The following is an 18,549-nucleotide window of genomic DNA, read 5'->3' as shown; positions in this document are numbered from 1 at the left end:
TTAGATGTAAAAAAAAGTAGCAAAAGTGCGAAGCGCACGTGTATACGATGATTGCATAATATACACTGCACCCTAGCTATATGTAGGTATAGAGGATGATGCGAGAGGTAGGTACTGTGTTTTAACGTCTTATTTTTAAGTAGGTATACTTGAAAAATGAAATAGTCCTACACCCTGTAATATATTGTGTTGTTGTAATATCGCACTATATTGCGTATATTATTATTATAAACGCAAATAAATTAAATTCGTACACAATATTTTAATTATATACTATTTATATCATCACAAAAATGACAACGCTATAGTCCTAAAATATAATATCAAAGAACACGTGCAGCATAATATTATTATATTATTATTTAATACGTCTTGTGGTACGTCTAATAGTTGTGACCAACGCTGAAATATTTTTAAATTGGTTACTATCGCATTAGAAATAGTGTGTAGTACTGTAGTCGTTGAACATAACACAACGGCATGATATAGAGAGCAACACAGAGCAAGTATAAAGATTTTGTGAGTGTATTTTACTTATGATTTTAGATTTCTAGAGAAGCGGTGACAGTGTATGGCCCTTATATTATATACAATGATAATGATTTGTTTTTTTTTTTAATATAGTTATATTAAGTTCTCAACAAATATAAGCATCACACATCATAGATTAAAATCACGACTAGATAATACTTTGAACTTTGAAGATGTCATTTGTAGATTCCTTTACAGCTACCAGTGTATAAATTACTAACGACCATCTAAATATTTCAAGAAACTTTAATAAAACATTTATGTCTTTACTGAGGTTTAAACTTATAATTGTTTTTGAACGTGATGCTTTATTGTTCCTTTCGAATTTAATATCACAACACATTATTTTATCACAGGTCGTCAAGCAATAAGGCGATTCATCAGGTCACATTATTTTATTTTAGACATTAATAAAGGCCAAAAAGCTCTGTAGATTGAAAATCAAACACAAACTATTGTTTAAAGAAGTTAAATTACCCAAATAGGTTTTGAAAAAATTTAAAAACTACAAATAATAATTTGATGCACTTCATCGTATTTACCTAATGTAGTAATGTCTAATAGTGTGTTTTTCGGGTGAATGGGCTGACCACAAAATCGTTTCTTGGATGCGATATTATTCTGGTTATATTGTCTCGCGCGTTCAATTTTAAAATGATACTAATTCAACATTACATCGTGCCAAGATGAGTAAAACGAGACAAACGTTCTAACATAATATAAATCGCTGACCAAACACGTTTTTTTTCTTCTTAAAGTGGGTAATTTTATTTTGAACGCAGTTATCATCATAATGCGTCTTACACTCATATATAGTGATTTATAGATTATATAAATTACTTGACGTAGATTTGTCCTGTTACGATTCGGTTGAATATCAAGCTGTACAGTTAAAAAAAATATTATGTAATCCCTCTCCAACTCGTAACAAGTTTGGCTTCGTGTTTCACCGCTGGTGTGTACACGCTGCAGTACAATGGAATTTACAAATAAAATATAATACACGTACGTCGTACAATGAATATACAACTAAAATATTAAACGTAAATATATACATTGGTACATTGTTACTTGTATACACTAATAAAGTTTGAATGTTTTATTCTGCGCGTAAATTCAAAGTTATGTTATTGTTGTTGCGCGATTTATTATTTTATCACCGATTTTCATTATTATTATCATCATCATTGTCGATGTTGTCGCCTGTCGCCTCGACGTGGTAACGTCGTCGACATTGGGTCTGCCGTAAAATTTCGCTGAAAACAAATACAAAGAGTTGATATTTATTGGTGTTCTACACACACACACTCACGTTCGTTGAAGTTTTGCTTTAGATGATTTATCTACGTCTTGTGTTATTACAATTTAGATTTGGTTTTTTATTTAAGCCCTTATTTTCATAGTAATAAAGTGACGCAGTGTTATATATAAATGTATTTTTTTTACATACGCAAAAAATTTGTCAATATTGTGTACGTTACATAATTTAAATATATATATTTTATCGTTTCACATTTTAATTACTCAGAATACGGCTTTGACTATATTGAGTTATGAAATATCAAGTACCTATATCATATATTTCAGTCTACACTTGCTTTTTGATATAATTTTTTAGCATTCAAGCCTTTCGTATTGTACCTACTTCAAAAGATATTAAATTTTCTTTAATTAGTATTTTGAATTTCTCATCGTCAAAAGTGTCCGAATATTTCTCACAAAAGACCTAAAAATCGAGTATAATAGTATTTTGTTTGTGAAACATATTTTTAATTTTACTAAAGAATTTACTGTTTACTTTCAATTATTCAATGGTTTTAAAAAATAAATGTTTATTAAATAATTGTTTGTACTTGGAAACCTTTAAAGTATTTAGTGGCTGCTTGGTATGAGTGTAATATAGTTTTATAATAAAAAAGTAATTAATGCTTTAAAAATTTTTAAAAGCTATATATAATTTATTGGTGATAATATATATGTTTCGGCACTAAGCATAATATAATAATAATATTATGATTATAAATAACAAATATTTATGACATTAATTATAAATAAATTGCATTTTTAATTTTAAAAATTAAATAAGGTGATAATAGATATGAAAGTTTTAAAATAAAAATGTAACACTTGTAAAAATTAATTAATTAATTATTTTTTGTTTACGGTACAGCATTAAACACTAAGTTATTAGCCTACAAAAAAATAAATATTAGCTGCTAATAGATACAATGGTTTTCTTAGATTAAGTTGTACATATCGGTAAGTTTTATAAATGCGATGGTTTTGTGGATGTTGTTTTCGATAAAAATATTATATTATAATATAATACCTAGATATTTAATATTAACTTACACACCAAAATTATAAGTAACTTCTAATCAACCTATAGATTGAAGTAAATTGAATTCAAAGAAAAGTGAAACATTTCAGAGTTGTTGATTGTGCCAAGAACTAACATACCAAGATTAATAATTTTTAAAATTAAATCACATAGTCACAATTTTCAATTTCATTCTTAATTACCTAGTCCAAGATATGAATGTATTTTAATTTTATTAGTATTATAGTTTAAAATGTTAAATAATACAAAACCCTGTCTAATATTTATCTTTATAATTAATAACTAATAATCTACGCTGTAACTGTATGTTCAAAATTTAAATTCATTTACCTATACGTCCTTACCCCTTGAATGATATATTTTTCATTTTTATAGCGATACGAATAAGTATGTTAACATAATCATTATTATGAAAGGATATTGTCCTGAATGTTTTATGCTTAATTTTACGCTTGAAAGATATTTTCAAAGAAATAATTTAATCTGAGAATTTCCCACTCATAAAAAGAAAAGAAATTAGATACTATATAGAAGTAATATTTTAATTTTAGGTTACATATTTATTACGTCCGTAATATAAATATACGTTTTCATAAACTATTTATATCAACGTAATGTTTTCATATAAATCAATAAAACTACATTGTTTTTTATATTTTTTAGACTTATCTACGTATGGAACTTGTTTATTACAATAGATAATACTAGTAAGTACCTAATTATAACACTAAGAAATGAATTTCTCAAAACGAATGAAAAAATGTATCAATCTATTACAAATGTATTGCTTATGTAATGATATAATAAAATAAAATCCATATACATATTTATGAACGTCATGATATAAAAATTACAATTTTGGATTCTCATTATTCTTGTTTAACGTCAAACTGGATAAAATATGTTTTTGAGTATAGAAAAATAAAATTTAATTTTAGATCAAACGTATTAAATTATGACATAAATTGTTATAAACAATTTTATTATTATTGTACCTAGGTACATTATATTTAAATACATTGATCACAAATATTATATTCTAACAATGTCTGAAGTATTAAATTTATAGTAGGTACCTATTTTAATTATTATTTATGGTTTTTGTGATACTGAAAGAAACATATACTCTGTTTTTAAGCATGTTTTAAAAAATGGATAAAATATATACATCAATACATCAATTGCAATAGTAAAGTGATTTAAATCACTTGGGAAATGTTTTATTTTATTTTTTAATACATTTATCGACTTTTGTTTCTACTCTGCTGAAGATGTCTTATCAAGTATCACGTACTGGCCGAATGGAATCCGATTACCTTTAAATTTAAAATGCTGTCGAACGAAACGAATAGACACTTTCTTGAAAGTAATCCCAAACACCATACTGTGATTTTTTTATATATATTTTTTAAGATCTGAAAACAGAAAATCACTACTATACAGTTCTCATAAAACAAACGTATAATTTATACATAAATGTATTTTATCACCGTGAATTTAATATACCTAGGTATTCATCTAATTTATTTTTATATAGTTTTGACTTCTGTATATAAATTAATTCAATACTTCAATAGATAATCGCCATATGAAATAATAATAATAATATAGATAATAAAATAATAGATTAACGTAGTACTTACACATTTATGTTGCTCGCATAATATTGACTATTGGTGGAATAGGTATGTTTCTGTTTTTATTATTTAACTCTTATTTCTTATTTGTCTTGTAACGCATTGTGTTTTCTGTTCAGAATTAAATTTATTAGTAGTAAATAATGATCATTAAATAACGACTTTAAAAAAAGTAATGTACCCAGTACCAATCCAGAGCACAACCAGGATTCATATGTAGGGGTTACTCAGATGGGTAAATTCATATTAGGTCAATATAAAGATATTAAAATATAAATATTTAATATAGATTCATAGAAGCCAATATTAACAGCCATTAATGTGTTTTTGAACATGAACATTTAATTCATTCATAGAATAAAATAACAAGCATATTATTATATTAGGCAGTCAAATAGTTTTTTTTATGTAACGATTTGCCTTAATTTTATAAAATATTTGTATACGACAATATAATTTATCTCCAATGCACTCAATTGAAAGTGGCTTACTTCTCTCGAGAAAATGGGTCCAACGTATCTCTTTTTTTATTCGTTGTTTATACAGATATTTTTACCATGATAATGTGTTTGGTACATTCAATAGAGTGATTGATTTTTTTCCGTTTAAAGAATTTTAAATGTAGGTACAAAATGTGTGTTTTCAATGCTCCCGAAAGAGGGTAACGTGACAAGCTGACATTTATTTCATTGCTGTCCGCCTGTCCCAATGGAGTCTGCAATTTCATATTGTGTGACATTACATACAAATATGAGTTATTCAAAATTGAGTGTATAGAAAAAGAATTTGAATAGGTACATAAAAACTTGATGTACGATAACCATTAAAACATTATACTATTTTATTTCGAAACTCAATTTATTTTTAATAAACTACTCTATATTCGTCATTTATAATGTGATGCAAACGGCTAGCTCTCCATACACTAAAATATACCCGCATGCAACATACGATGATGTAATCCGCGCCCTCAAAACGAAATTTTATATTCTCTGGAAGAATCAATGGGAAAAACAAACAAATCAAAACAATAAATTCAGACAAATAAAACCATAGACTAAAAAATGGCTGGACCCACTAGTCAAACTTACATGGCATGAAGAGACCATGGTCGCCAGAGTACGTATTGGACATACTAGAATTACACATTCCTATCTTATGCGTATAAGGAGCTAGAATCCACGGGCGAAACATGCAACTGTGAACTCATTGTTAACCACATATTCCTAGAATGCCCCATTTACCATAACGCCAGAATCAAACATAAACACCACCTCACTCAAAGTCGCACTCGGACCAGGACAAGAAAAAACTATAAACAATTTCATCAAGACGGCCGATCTCACAACGAACATATAAGACAACGAATCAACGATGCCACATTATAATTATTAATATGTAAATTATAATTATAAACTATCAATGTAAAAAAATCAAATTTCCTTTAACTAAATGTTACCACTAAACATGTAAACCATTGTGTAGGCTAATAAACTTTTGTATTTGAAGCCTTAAATAAATAAATAAAAAGAAAAAAGTGATAAATATGTACGAGAGTTAACAAGTTGACTGCCACGAGGACCATATTTGGTACTCACGTGGTTTGTCTCCTGTGCCAAACATTTTAAACACGTCTTGATCTACAGGCTTTGAGTATCAATTCTGGTACTCACACCGTTTGACTCTCAGGGTTTGAGGGTCAATATTGGTACTCACTTTTTTTCGTGATTACGTCACTGAGAACCATTTCTGATGCTCAATTCGTTTAATGGAATAGAAAGAGGAGAAAATTTCAAACTGAATACAACAAACAGCGCTCAAATTCAATGTTTTTTAAAATAAAAATGTAATTATCAAAAAAAAAAAAATTATACAACTCGTATTAACATTATACTACAGTATACACTTAAAGCTTTTTAGTTAAAATATTAATAAATCAAACATAAATATATTTAAGTACAAACATAGCATATTTAGTCAAGTATTTATAAATTCTAGAAATATCAATAGTCATTGTTGTAGCTGTTATTAACATAAATAGGTATTTATTCCAAAAAGTATTACTTACTTTACTTTCAGTAAGTGTGTTTTAATTTTATGATATTGATATTTTTCAGGTGAGACGGAAAATATAATATATAAATTATTACACGTACCTATTATAATTACTAAAACTAATCAAATTTATTTGTAATTTTTTTTCAACGTTTTACGTATAGTATAAATGAGTACTTCAATTGTTTGTACTTTGTGGTATACCATAAATATATTCTGTTTGATTAAAATTAATCAATGACTGCAGATTCCATAGTGTTTGACATTTAATTATATATATGGTAATGGTTTTATATTCAAAAATTCATTTTTACGCCTTATAATTTATAAACTGTGATATATATATATATATATTTAATGCTTTAACTTAAAAAATTATTTTAAAAATAAATTGAAACTAAATTTACTTTTGTGCTTAAGTCTTATACATTTGGATAAGTGGATTTTCTATGCAAATAATAATAAAAATGGTTTTCAAACTTTAGAAGGTTCTTGTGCAAATACTTACACATTCAATCATTTTAAAAATATATCATAAAACAAATAACAAACAAATCAACCATTTTAATTCCTCAAAGAAATTCATTATTTTTTAATTGAAATTAGATCCTCAATATAATTTTTAGTAAATACTGTAATTTTTATTTTATAAATTGGGTATTTTTTTTTTTTTTTTTTTTTTTTTTATTAAAGAAACTTTGTAAACAATTAGCTTCGACAATTAAATTGGGTATAATATCATGGGTTGTAAAAAAATATATAATAATATGTAATATTCATAATAACACCATAGCTGACTTATTTTTACACATTTAGATATCACCAGTATTTTATTATATTATTATTACGTACTTACCTACTTATATAAATTAATATAATATATTCCATACTTTGTTTTTTTTTTTTTTATTATAAATTACAAATTATATATTTTTATTTCGTTTAAATAATGATAATCAACACTTCTATTTTTTTCATTTTATAAAAAACAAGCTGAATATCCCGGTTTCATATGTGTGCAGTTTTTTTTTTAAAGAAAATACTATATAGTGATTATATGCGCTATATAGGCGTATCTCGATTTGAGTATCTATCAGTTTTAGTGTACACACGGACAAATCGACATAAATGTCCCTTGCTTTGAGAAATAATTTGACCTATATATGGGTAACACCAAGTCGTGGATTGGATGTAGAACGTGCAGGTATATTTTTTAACGTGATTTGATTTACATGTTCTCTAAGCTTTTCTGATGTCTCAAAAAATAGTCTTTGATGTTTTTTTCAAATTTAATTGAGTCGTGATCTTATAAACTGCACAGTCATATGCATTTAGTTTTAACACTTTTAAAGTATAGTTCTAGGCCATAAGTTCGACAATTTGATGCATATGAGTGTACTTGATCTCACCAAGTAATCAATGGTGAACATATGTATTCCATTGGTAACCTAACCTATGGAATACCTATGGATAGATAACAGTATTTAGTAGGTTCTATAGTTTCATAAAATAAATCAAAATATTTTATATTATTAAACTTTTAAAAGAATAGTAGGTAAAAAAAAACGTAGTAATGATATTTTTATCATATTGAAAAATGTGTTTAACGTTATATTATTTTTTAAACGAAAGGATTTCATGGAAATGTTTTTGACGTTTTCAGTTTTATATAATCTTTATATAGATATATTAAGTTAAGAACCGTTATTTGAACCAAAAGAAACTTGTTGGGTAATTGATTTCTATGGTATTTTTATTTTTTATTTTTTTGAATTAAGGGAGAAGTCTCTAATCTCTAAAGGTCAAATTTTGTGATTTTGACTAATTTTCAATTTACATTGTATAAATATTATTAAAGATGATGAAAATACATACGGAAATGCCAATAGTAAACAGTCAATAAATAAAGAAAAATTAGAATCTACCTTAGTATTTGATTACCTTAAACATTATTTATTACTATGCACTGTTATGGATAATGACACTTATTAACTTATTTTAAAAACAATATATTCAATAGCTACCATATTTTATATAAAAATAAACAAAATATAAAGCTATTGTTTTTGACATTAAGAACAAATTCATCCATAAGCTAAACCGGTAAAACATTAATATATATATGTATATATTTTTATTTTTTTCGTATGGCGCTATGTCCGGGAGTAGGCCCGAAGGCCTAGTTCGGACGCATGTTTGGCAGAATTTCTATTGGGGCACCCGTAGGTTTCTGCCATGATCCAGAGTGGGGATGGCGGCACTTGTTCTCCGGACACCATGACTTGCCCGGAGAAAAATGCCACCCGATGGTCGAGGATCGAACCAGGTCCGGCTGAGCCACAGCCGACGCGTTAGACCTGCACTCGGCCACCTCGTCCCCCATTAATATATATTATTTTGAAGGTATAAATAAAAATTTTATAATCATAATTTCATTGTTTGAGCCAAAATCTAAATAAGCGTTGTATAGAAGGAAAAGGTTATAATAAACTAATAAATAAAATTATAATTTGGAATGCCGATCGTGAAGCGTTCAATGCGAACTCCTCGATCGGGCTGGATGGCTATACTCATATTCCACTATAATGTGTATACTTATATACGTTTGCAGATAAAACAATACATTTAAAAAATAAACTCAACTAGTAAACTAAAAATTGCAAAAATACGAGAAAATCCGAAAATCCAAATAAATGCAATAAAAAGCAATTCAGAAAATATGCGGTATATACCCAGGGATAAAAAGACATGACGAGTCTACGACAAACTGTCTGTGGACAGAAGACACATTCCTAAAACACGACTACCTTATGGTAATAGACGAACCACCAATATGTGACTCATTTGGAGTAAAATAAGTGAAAAAAAATAGTGAAACACATCACCGAATGCCGCAACTACGAGAATACAAGATAAAATAAATTCCACAACAGATCATACGAGTCACAAATACTGAAATATTGGTGTTTGGGACCAGATCTCCATTCAAATTTAAACGTTAATTTTTTCAAAGTTAAACTGTTCAATTTGATTTATTTCAACCAATAACTGTGAACATCTTTTATACGTTTAAATAAATATTAAATTATGTATAAATACCGATTTATAAATAAATATTTTTTGTGAAAAATTTATATTTTTTTACGTATAATTTTTTTAGAAAGTTTTCACTATTTTTTTCATATTTTGAAGCATGATTTGGAGTATTTTAATCTTAACATTTTCGGACAAATTTATTATAGTTAAAAGTAAGTATTTAAAATGTAGATAAGCAGAATAATGGTCCAAAACTTTTTGGGTTATCCCTGTATTACTCTATTCCACTCATCAAAAATTTAAATTTTTATAACTCATAAACTACTCATCCAAAATTTTATTTCCATGTATCAAAGTAATCCGAAAAATAATCTGATTTGGAATGAAGAATTAAAAAATAAAAATAACGATGACCGAAGATATATTAATTTTTTTGTAACAATGTTGGTTTTTTTTTTGACATAAAATTATGTGAAAAACAAATATTCTCAAAAACATTAATAGTATTTAAAATAATGCGTGTCTTACGTTAAATGAATCAATCGGTGAACTAATGCCTCAGCAGACAATGTTTTTTTGATCAATAACAATAAAGAAATGAATAATATTATTATAACGATGGAGGTAATCGGATTAAACAGTTGAATACTTCATATTGTTCAATCACACATAATATATTCACATACTTACTCGTGTTTGAACAATCGTAAAGTATTCAATGTGACGTTATGACGAAAAACAAAAAATACGTCGTTTTATACAATTACCGATAAACACTTTACAAAATGTCATCTATCGATGTTCATTATTTTGTTAAGATTATTATTTATTAAGCTCTAATATCCATGGACGCGTCACTGAGATGCTTTTATTTTAGTGCATTATTTTTCGATATTCTTATGGTAACGGAGATACCCACGCAAAGTTTTTCTTTCCATTTTTCTGTTCAATAGTTAGTTATTTTATGTGATTTTAAATTGTTGCGCGTGTGCAAATAGCTTTATCTAATTTGTGTGTTTTTCGTAGGTTTATGACATAGTGCTGTTTATTCGTTCATCCATTTAATTTGATTTTATATTCGTTTTTTCCGCACATCATTTTTATTCTTATCTTTGATGCTCATCATATTATTTTATTATTTTATCTGCACGGTCGTTCTGACGTCAATGGCTATCGGCCATATCTTTATTACCAAATCATAAAGACAACAAATGATTATTATAGCTATAGGGATGCGATGCAAAAGTGTACTTGAAACACCGCCACAAATATAATGTAACTGTGCTACGTTTAGTGTATTGGTAGTCTGTGAATGGTCTTATCGTCTTGTGGAAAATATTATATTCAGAATATAAAGATATATGTTTCAATTGTAAGAACGCTAATCAAGAGATTAAGACTAATTATATATGTGTATTATGATTAGGTAGGTACACTTTCCGCCTGATAATATTATCTGTGAAATTTTAGTTGTTTTTAACTAGGGAAAATAAATAGGCATTTATTCTGTGGTACAAATCGTAGTTGATCATAAGAATAGATTATAGAATATATATGGCATATAATATTATATAATAGGTCAGGTTGGTGGTGCAACTTTTTTTGTCAGCGTGACAAGACAATTTTTATAGCATCACCTTCATATTTTATTCCCTTATTACTGTAGGGAATGGGTTATTCCCACGCAATATAATATGATTTCACGGCAAATTTATTCTACTGAGAATTCTTATTATACTTCATTTTTTCATAACTAGATAAAGTCTGATATTATTCAAGTTTCCATCATTAATTGACAAATAAATTCGAACACCTTATGAATACTTAAATAGATTTTTGATTTCAACATTCAAGATATATTTATTTTTTAATGTTAATTCTATGATTATTTGGAAAGAATTGCGTAACTATTACTTCAATATTTAGAAAAAATTCAGATTTTTACACAATCTCATTTGTAGGTACACAAGTTTTTCTTCAAATAAAGAAAATAAAAATAGCCACTCAATTAAATTTTGAGCGGAATGATGATAAATGATTGGTTTTAGAATGATGTAGAGATACATTGTCTTCATCTTTTGGAGCGGTAATAATAATTCAATTTTCAACTTTAAAGGTAGTTTCTTTTCAGAGACATACAATTTTTGTTTTACTCGTAAAAATTAGTTCAACCTACCGGCAAACTAACATAAAAGTGTATTGTTAGTGGCAATTTAAAATTGATTTTTATCAAAAAACTGTGGCAACCTCAAAATAGTTTCAAAAATTACTTTTTTTTTAAAAATTGATTATTCTGTAATAAATATTTTCTTAGAAAGGTAGGCGGGCTGAGGTGTGAATTACCTCTTATTTTATTGTTCATATAATTTGTTTAGATTTTATTGTATAATTGTATATTTATGAAAGTACGAACAAATAATGTTGTATAAGTGAGAGCCGAGATTAATATAGGTACCTATAAAGTTATGTACCTATCACTAAAACATCATTTCAGGTCTTGATTTACTGTAAATCTGTACTACCTATTTTATACTCAAACAAATTTTTTATAAAATTTAAAAAAATATTATTTAGAAACGGGTTTCAAAAAAATAACTGTTATGAAAATCAAATATACTAACATATAATATTATGGTAGATTTTCTGATTTATTATTAAATTGTAGTACTTATATAGAAATACCTACAGAATAATGTAAATATTATACATTATATAATTTAGAATTTCATAATTTTCTTAAAAAAAAACAATTGAAAGTTTGGAAATAAAGTTTTCATTAAATTTCACACCATCTAAAATTTTTCGTTAACAAAATAAAAGTTGATATTACGATCAAAGAGAAAAAAAGTATGGTATAAAAATTAAGATATCAAATAATCTGTACAATTAAAAACGTATACCTAGTAGGTAAATTATGTGTATAATATAAAACTAGATATATTATACAGAGCTAGAATAATTAATAAGATATGAAAACACGGCCACTATTTTTCTAGTAACATATATTTATGTTTTTATGGTTTTTAAAAATTCAGTAAGAAAATTATACATCATCACAATGTAGGTATATGTTATCATTTTATAACCATAAACCATAGCAGTCGTTGACAATAGAATTATTTTTTTATTATTATTTTTTTGTTTTGTAAGCTTTACAAGAAATTTAGTGCATTAGGTATTTTGCTGCCTAAATTAACTACTTCCTTAATTTGATTCCTGTCGTACTTAATATGATGTTTCTCATTCTACTCTAATTTATTCTAACAACTTCCTTTACGCTAATTTTTCATCTTATCTGTGGTTTTTTTCTTGGTATTTTCTGTCTCATTATGTCTGTCATCGCTTTTTACATTAGATTCCCAGCATCCCAATATTTAATGTGGCCAACCTATTCTAGTCTTGTTCTTCCGATGAGCAAGATCACATTTTCATTTTTGCAGAGATCTTAGTAATTAGTTTGTACAGTAGGATGTGTGGCGTATGAGTTAAAATGTCACTAGGTTGATTTATGCCTTGGTTTACAAGAAAACTAGTACACGAACATCGCGATCCGTCTACAATTATATGACTGAATACAAAATTAGATTAATTATTTATTAATTATACACTTTTCCGTTTATTTTATATTATATATTTATATTTCTTAAGGAATCAAGTTATAAATCAATGGGTTGACTGTATCAAATTTAAAATATAACTTAATTTTAAGAAATCTGTGTATAATTAACTTGAAGTTAACACGTTAAATTTGTAAAAAAAAATTAACTTATTAAGTTAAAATTTAGTTTCAAAAAAAAAGTAACGAGTTATTTAACTTAGTTAATATTAACTTAACGTTTTAACTTAATTTTAATTTTTAACTCGTTAATGCCCAGCCTTGGACTCCTAAGTAGGTACTTTCCTCTCGAGTATTCTTAATTTTTCACCATCAATTTTTGTCGTTGCTCGGGTATTTCTGATAAGTGAATCATCACAACTGTTCGAAAAAAAGAGCTTAAAAATGTTCTCATTGCGTATCTATAGCCAATAAGTATTACCTATTATTTCATAAACACTATGAAATGTTAAGAATATTTAGAATAATTTTAAACTATTTATATCGTTCTATTGTAAATTAGTATTCATTCTTAATAGTAAGAAGTTATTAACATTATTGTATAACAAAATACTTGCTATTATGAGTTAATAAACAAAAAAATAGAACTTTTCTTAATTATTGGGAAAAACAAAAAAAATTTAAAAAAACAGTGATAAAATGGCAGAATAAACATTATTATTTATTATTTAAACAATAATTGATTTTTCTTTTTTGTTATTCTGAATGGAATAGCCGTTATTATATAATATATTTTACGTATTCACTAATATTTATGCTCGAATTCTCTAGAAATGTTTTTTTTCGATTGATATTGATAAAATGTTTGTTTCTTGGTTAAAAAGCTTGAAAATGTACTTAATTATATTCGTTTATTGTTAATGTCTATATATATAATTGCATTTTAAAAATATTTATGTGTAATAATTTTTATGGTATTGACTTTTAAGTGAATAACATAATATCAATATAAAATATATGCCATTCGTATGGATAAAAAGTTAAAAAAGATAAAAAAGTTTTTTTTAAAATGATTTTATAGGTTCCTATGAATTATTTGCTAAACAATTTCATCATATAAGGAGCTTTTTCAGTTTTGGTACCAATTTCATTGTATTTCTTATTTTAAATAATAATATTTAATAATATTGTATATTTAATTAATTTAAAGTTAAATGAAATCCTCAAACTCATAAGTCATAAATAATGATTTATTTTTCATTAGTTTCAAAATCTTATAGCCTCTACACTTATTTTAACATACCTTAAGTCATTTTACTATTCAAACTAAACTGTCACTACTTACTCCAAATTCAGAAGCAGCCTTCAAAACCATATCATAATCTCCCATGTTTAAAATATATTATCCATATCAGTCTTCGGAAATTTGTAATGTTCACGAAACCTTAATATTTAATTTATTAAAAACATATCATAGTTAAAAAGTGTCAATTTTTCAAAATCAATTAATAATCAAAAAAAAAAAAACCAAGTATAGGAAAAAACTATATTTTTTATTGAATTTTGATAGTTAAATATTTAAATCACTTATATAATACTAGTATACTTACTCGTTACGTAACACGTAATATTACTACTTTTTTTTTTATTAGGAAAGAGCCCTCGGCAGCATAGGCCATTGGGCTTACAAAATATGAATAGCTTAAATTAAATATTTACAGTAAGAAACATAAACGAGAGAACTTAATTCTAGATTTTGGATTGGAGGTTTGCTGTTGTGATGAATTGGATGATGTCTGTTATGTCCTTGGGATGATTTTGAAGTATTTCGGAGAGTGATTCGGAAAGGTTGAGGCTTGATCGGATGTTGTGGTATGTGCGGCATTCGGTGAGTAAGTGTTTAATGGTAATTTGGACGCCGCATGTTGCGAATATTACTACTTTGTTATAGTGTTATTATCATTGAAATTAAATTATTATTTGTGATAAAAAAAAAAAAAAATACTTATTTAGACCTATTAGGTAATGATTGAAATCATTGTACCACTTAATAGATGCCTTTAACACTATATTAAACTCATGCCGAAATGCCATATCTGTATATGGTTATACTTGCACACCCTATTTTTTTTTGTATACCTACCTTAAGCGTATTGTATGGTTAGGTTAGGTTGTGCATGTATAAATTGTAAAATTATCTAAATTATGTCACGCTGTTTTTAATAAATTCTGCTTGGATATTTTATTACGTATAATTTATATTTTCAATCATTAATGGATCTTTATTATTTTGTTTTTTGAATTCCAAAATTTTTGGTGGTTTAGTTTCCACGTAAGAAATAGAAATTGAGAATAAAATGATTAAACAAGACAAAGACAAATCTTATCAAGTGGCTTGTGAGGCGTGGTCATCGTACGCTCAATCTGCGGAAACGCACTGAATGTACGTATCGGCCGCAGTTGCTAGCTTCCGGATGGATGACCACCCGGGATTTTTAGCAACATATCCTTTCCACACATCCTCAAACACGTGTTACAACCCTGCTCACTTAAAAAACCTACAAACTCAATACACAAAAATAACCCCTACCGTACCACTCCACACTAAATGGCCTATGTATAGCTAATGGCCTTAGTCACCGGGCTTTAGATCTATAAAAAAATAATCTTATCAAATATATCATGTGACTTATATACGTATAGTAGGTATACTACTATAAATGTCGATGACAGAGTGGTCTTCAAAAAGGATCTTGCAACGATAATAAAGTCGCATTTTTATCTTTAAGTGCAGTAAATATATGAAGTATCTATACATAATAATTACATATTATTGTTTGGGAATTCAAATATATTAACCCAAAAACTAAAATAATAGGTATTGTGATATTTTCTAATTACTTGTAACTCAAGTTCTTATATTAGGTATTAATATACCTATGATCTTTATATCTATGAATACAGAATTTCAATTTCAAATAAACATATTTTTCTGTGAATTGTTATATTATTTGTACTTTTTAATAATGTTTTTCATTGGTTTATTAGAGTATCCTACACATGTACAAAAGAAATTATTTTTAATTACCTCATATTGTTTTGCGCATATGTATATAATTATTAAAAAATTCAAATGAACTCAAATAATTAATTTGTAACTCGAATAAATTAGTTTTATGTTATTTTTTTCGACTAAAAAAAAATTAATTACAAACTAGTGTATAATAAGTGTATTTGAACTGAAAGCTTAGAAAAACACCAGTGTTAGTAAATTACTTTATTTATAGTATTTTGATCTATCATTAACACGTTTATATTTTAGTGTTATAAATTTATACATCACTACGTCACTCACGACAGACATCAAAATTAATAATCTCTAATTCTGAAGAGTTTGCCAATATTAAGTTTTTCTTTATTTCGTATAAATGCGAAGTTCAAAAAATTAAAGTAGACTGTTAGTGCATACCTATTAAATTTTGAATTATTAAACATTTATAATTTACAATTTGTGATATTTTTACATTAATAAATGTATTAAAATAATTTAGAATAGTTGAATACAACTAATTAATTTAACAAATTTACTTTGTACTTTTACGAAAATGATAATAAATAAGTTCTTATTAATATTATGCATTTATGAGGTAGCCGGTAGGTTGTAGTAGGCACTAAATAGAGACCAAATTATTTTCCATAATTATACCAATTTATCATAAAAATTTCCTTTGACTTTAATGATAATAATAGCCACTATATTGATCAATATTATTATACTTAAATTCAGTCTTACATCTCATCAAATTTATAAGTAACATTAAATATGCACAAATATAAATATTATCTCCATAGTTTAGTAGAAATAATTTGTATGCACTAATAAATAATAATTATTTGAATTTAAACACTATCTAGGATATAGTTAAACATATATTACATGTCAGTATAGTAGGTACCTATTTATATGCCTAGGTAATCAAATATGTTGATATATATTTGGTTGTACCTACCTAGTATATTATAAAGAAAGGTCATTACAAAATAACATATAAATTTAAAAAATTTTAAATGTTTAAATACTATATTTTATATACTATATAACAATGGAAATAATTTAAAAATTTTAATCATAAATTATGATTTTGTGATGAATTTACAGACAAATACCAATTTATTTTTATTTACTTTTCTCAAACGATTTAGATTTTTATTTCGATTGAAACTTGGAGTAATGGAGTAACATCTGTGTCAAATTTACAAATAATAGACATGCTATATTATATTATAAATATTTTCAAGCATTTTTCTGTGCCAAAAAGTGTTTTCCGAAAAAAAACCACATAATAATTGAAAAACCAATAAAAAAATAAAAAATAAGAACTTTATATTCTGTATTAATATTTCAAAAAATAAGCATTTTAGTTGCACATATATACATATATAATATATAAATAACTAATAATTTATCTATTTATCAGAACGATTTAAAAATGTTTTGGTTTTTAAATTTTTAGAATTTATATTATTAGTATGAGTAAAAATTTTTTATATCTGACTCTGACAAGATGATTGTATAATATTATATTCAATATATTTTGTATGCTACAAATTATATTAGGTAAGCAGGTAAGTATATTGAAATTAAACGTTTCTATGTTACTAAATTTTGTAAAATAGTTTTTCAATATATATCATTAGAGTCACAAATTAATACACACAATGCTCTAACTGGTAATTTTCAATATTCATATTAGTTTTCTTAAAATTTAGCCAATTGTTAATTTTTCATACAAATTCAAAAAATATTATGAAAAATTGATTAAATAACAATAACTAGGTATTTATAAACATTTAATAGTCACATTTTATGTACTTACTTCACTAAATATAATATATTACATTGTTTTTAATTAAAATATGGCTATATAAAATATATTTATAGCACAGTGTACCTACTTAATTTTCGTTATTTTTGAAGAGAGAAGACCAATAAACGTAGAATTAATTTTCATGGCAGTGAGTGTTGACAGTCTCCGTTGATTGTATACATTTACCAGACATTTTAGTAAATGTTGGCGTTTTACGAACGTTACAACAATTATTACTACTTCAATAAAATTAAGTTTAGTTAATATGTCTGCAATTTGTTTCTTTGTATTGAATATTTATATATTCTACAGCAATCATTAATTTTTGAATTGTTCTCTTATAAAGTGATTAAATAATATAATACAAAAGTGATACTATATTAGAAAAATAAATTACTAATAAGTGGTACTTACTGTCTTGGTAATATAAACAAATTATAACCTTTGCAGTGATTTAATTTACCCAACGATAAGGTACACTCGACCTCTAAAAAACAGGAGAGAGACATTCCTGGTATTTTACGA

General features: G+C 26.0%; 1 long non-coding RNA gene across 1 annotated transcript; it reads right to left on the bottom strand.

Moving 5' to 3' along the window:
• Positions 1 to 1,603: 1,603 nt before the first annotated feature.
• Positions 1,604 to 4,622, bottom strand: LOC149058999 (uncharacterized). Its single transcript, XR_016190239.1, has 3 exons — positions 4,516 to 4,622; positions 4,189 to 4,287; positions 1,604 to 1,787 (listed from the first exon to the last, which is right to left on the bottom strand). It is a non-coding gene; the product is annotated as an uncharacterized LOC149058999 (long non-coding RNA).
• Positions 4,623 to 18,549: the final 13,927 nt, after the last annotated feature.

Source organism: Diuraphis noxia, unplaced genomic scaffold (genome assembly GCF_037042655.1).
Source record: "Diuraphis noxia isolate RWA-SAM2 unplaced genomic scaffold, SU_Dnox_SAM2 contig0002, whole genome shotgun sequence".
Taxonomy (NCBI): Eukaryota; Metazoa; Arthropoda; class Insecta; order Hemiptera; family Aphididae; genus Diuraphis; species Diuraphis noxia.
Note: the sequence above shows the minus strand (reverse complement) of the source record. Positions and strands in the feature narration are given on the sequence as shown.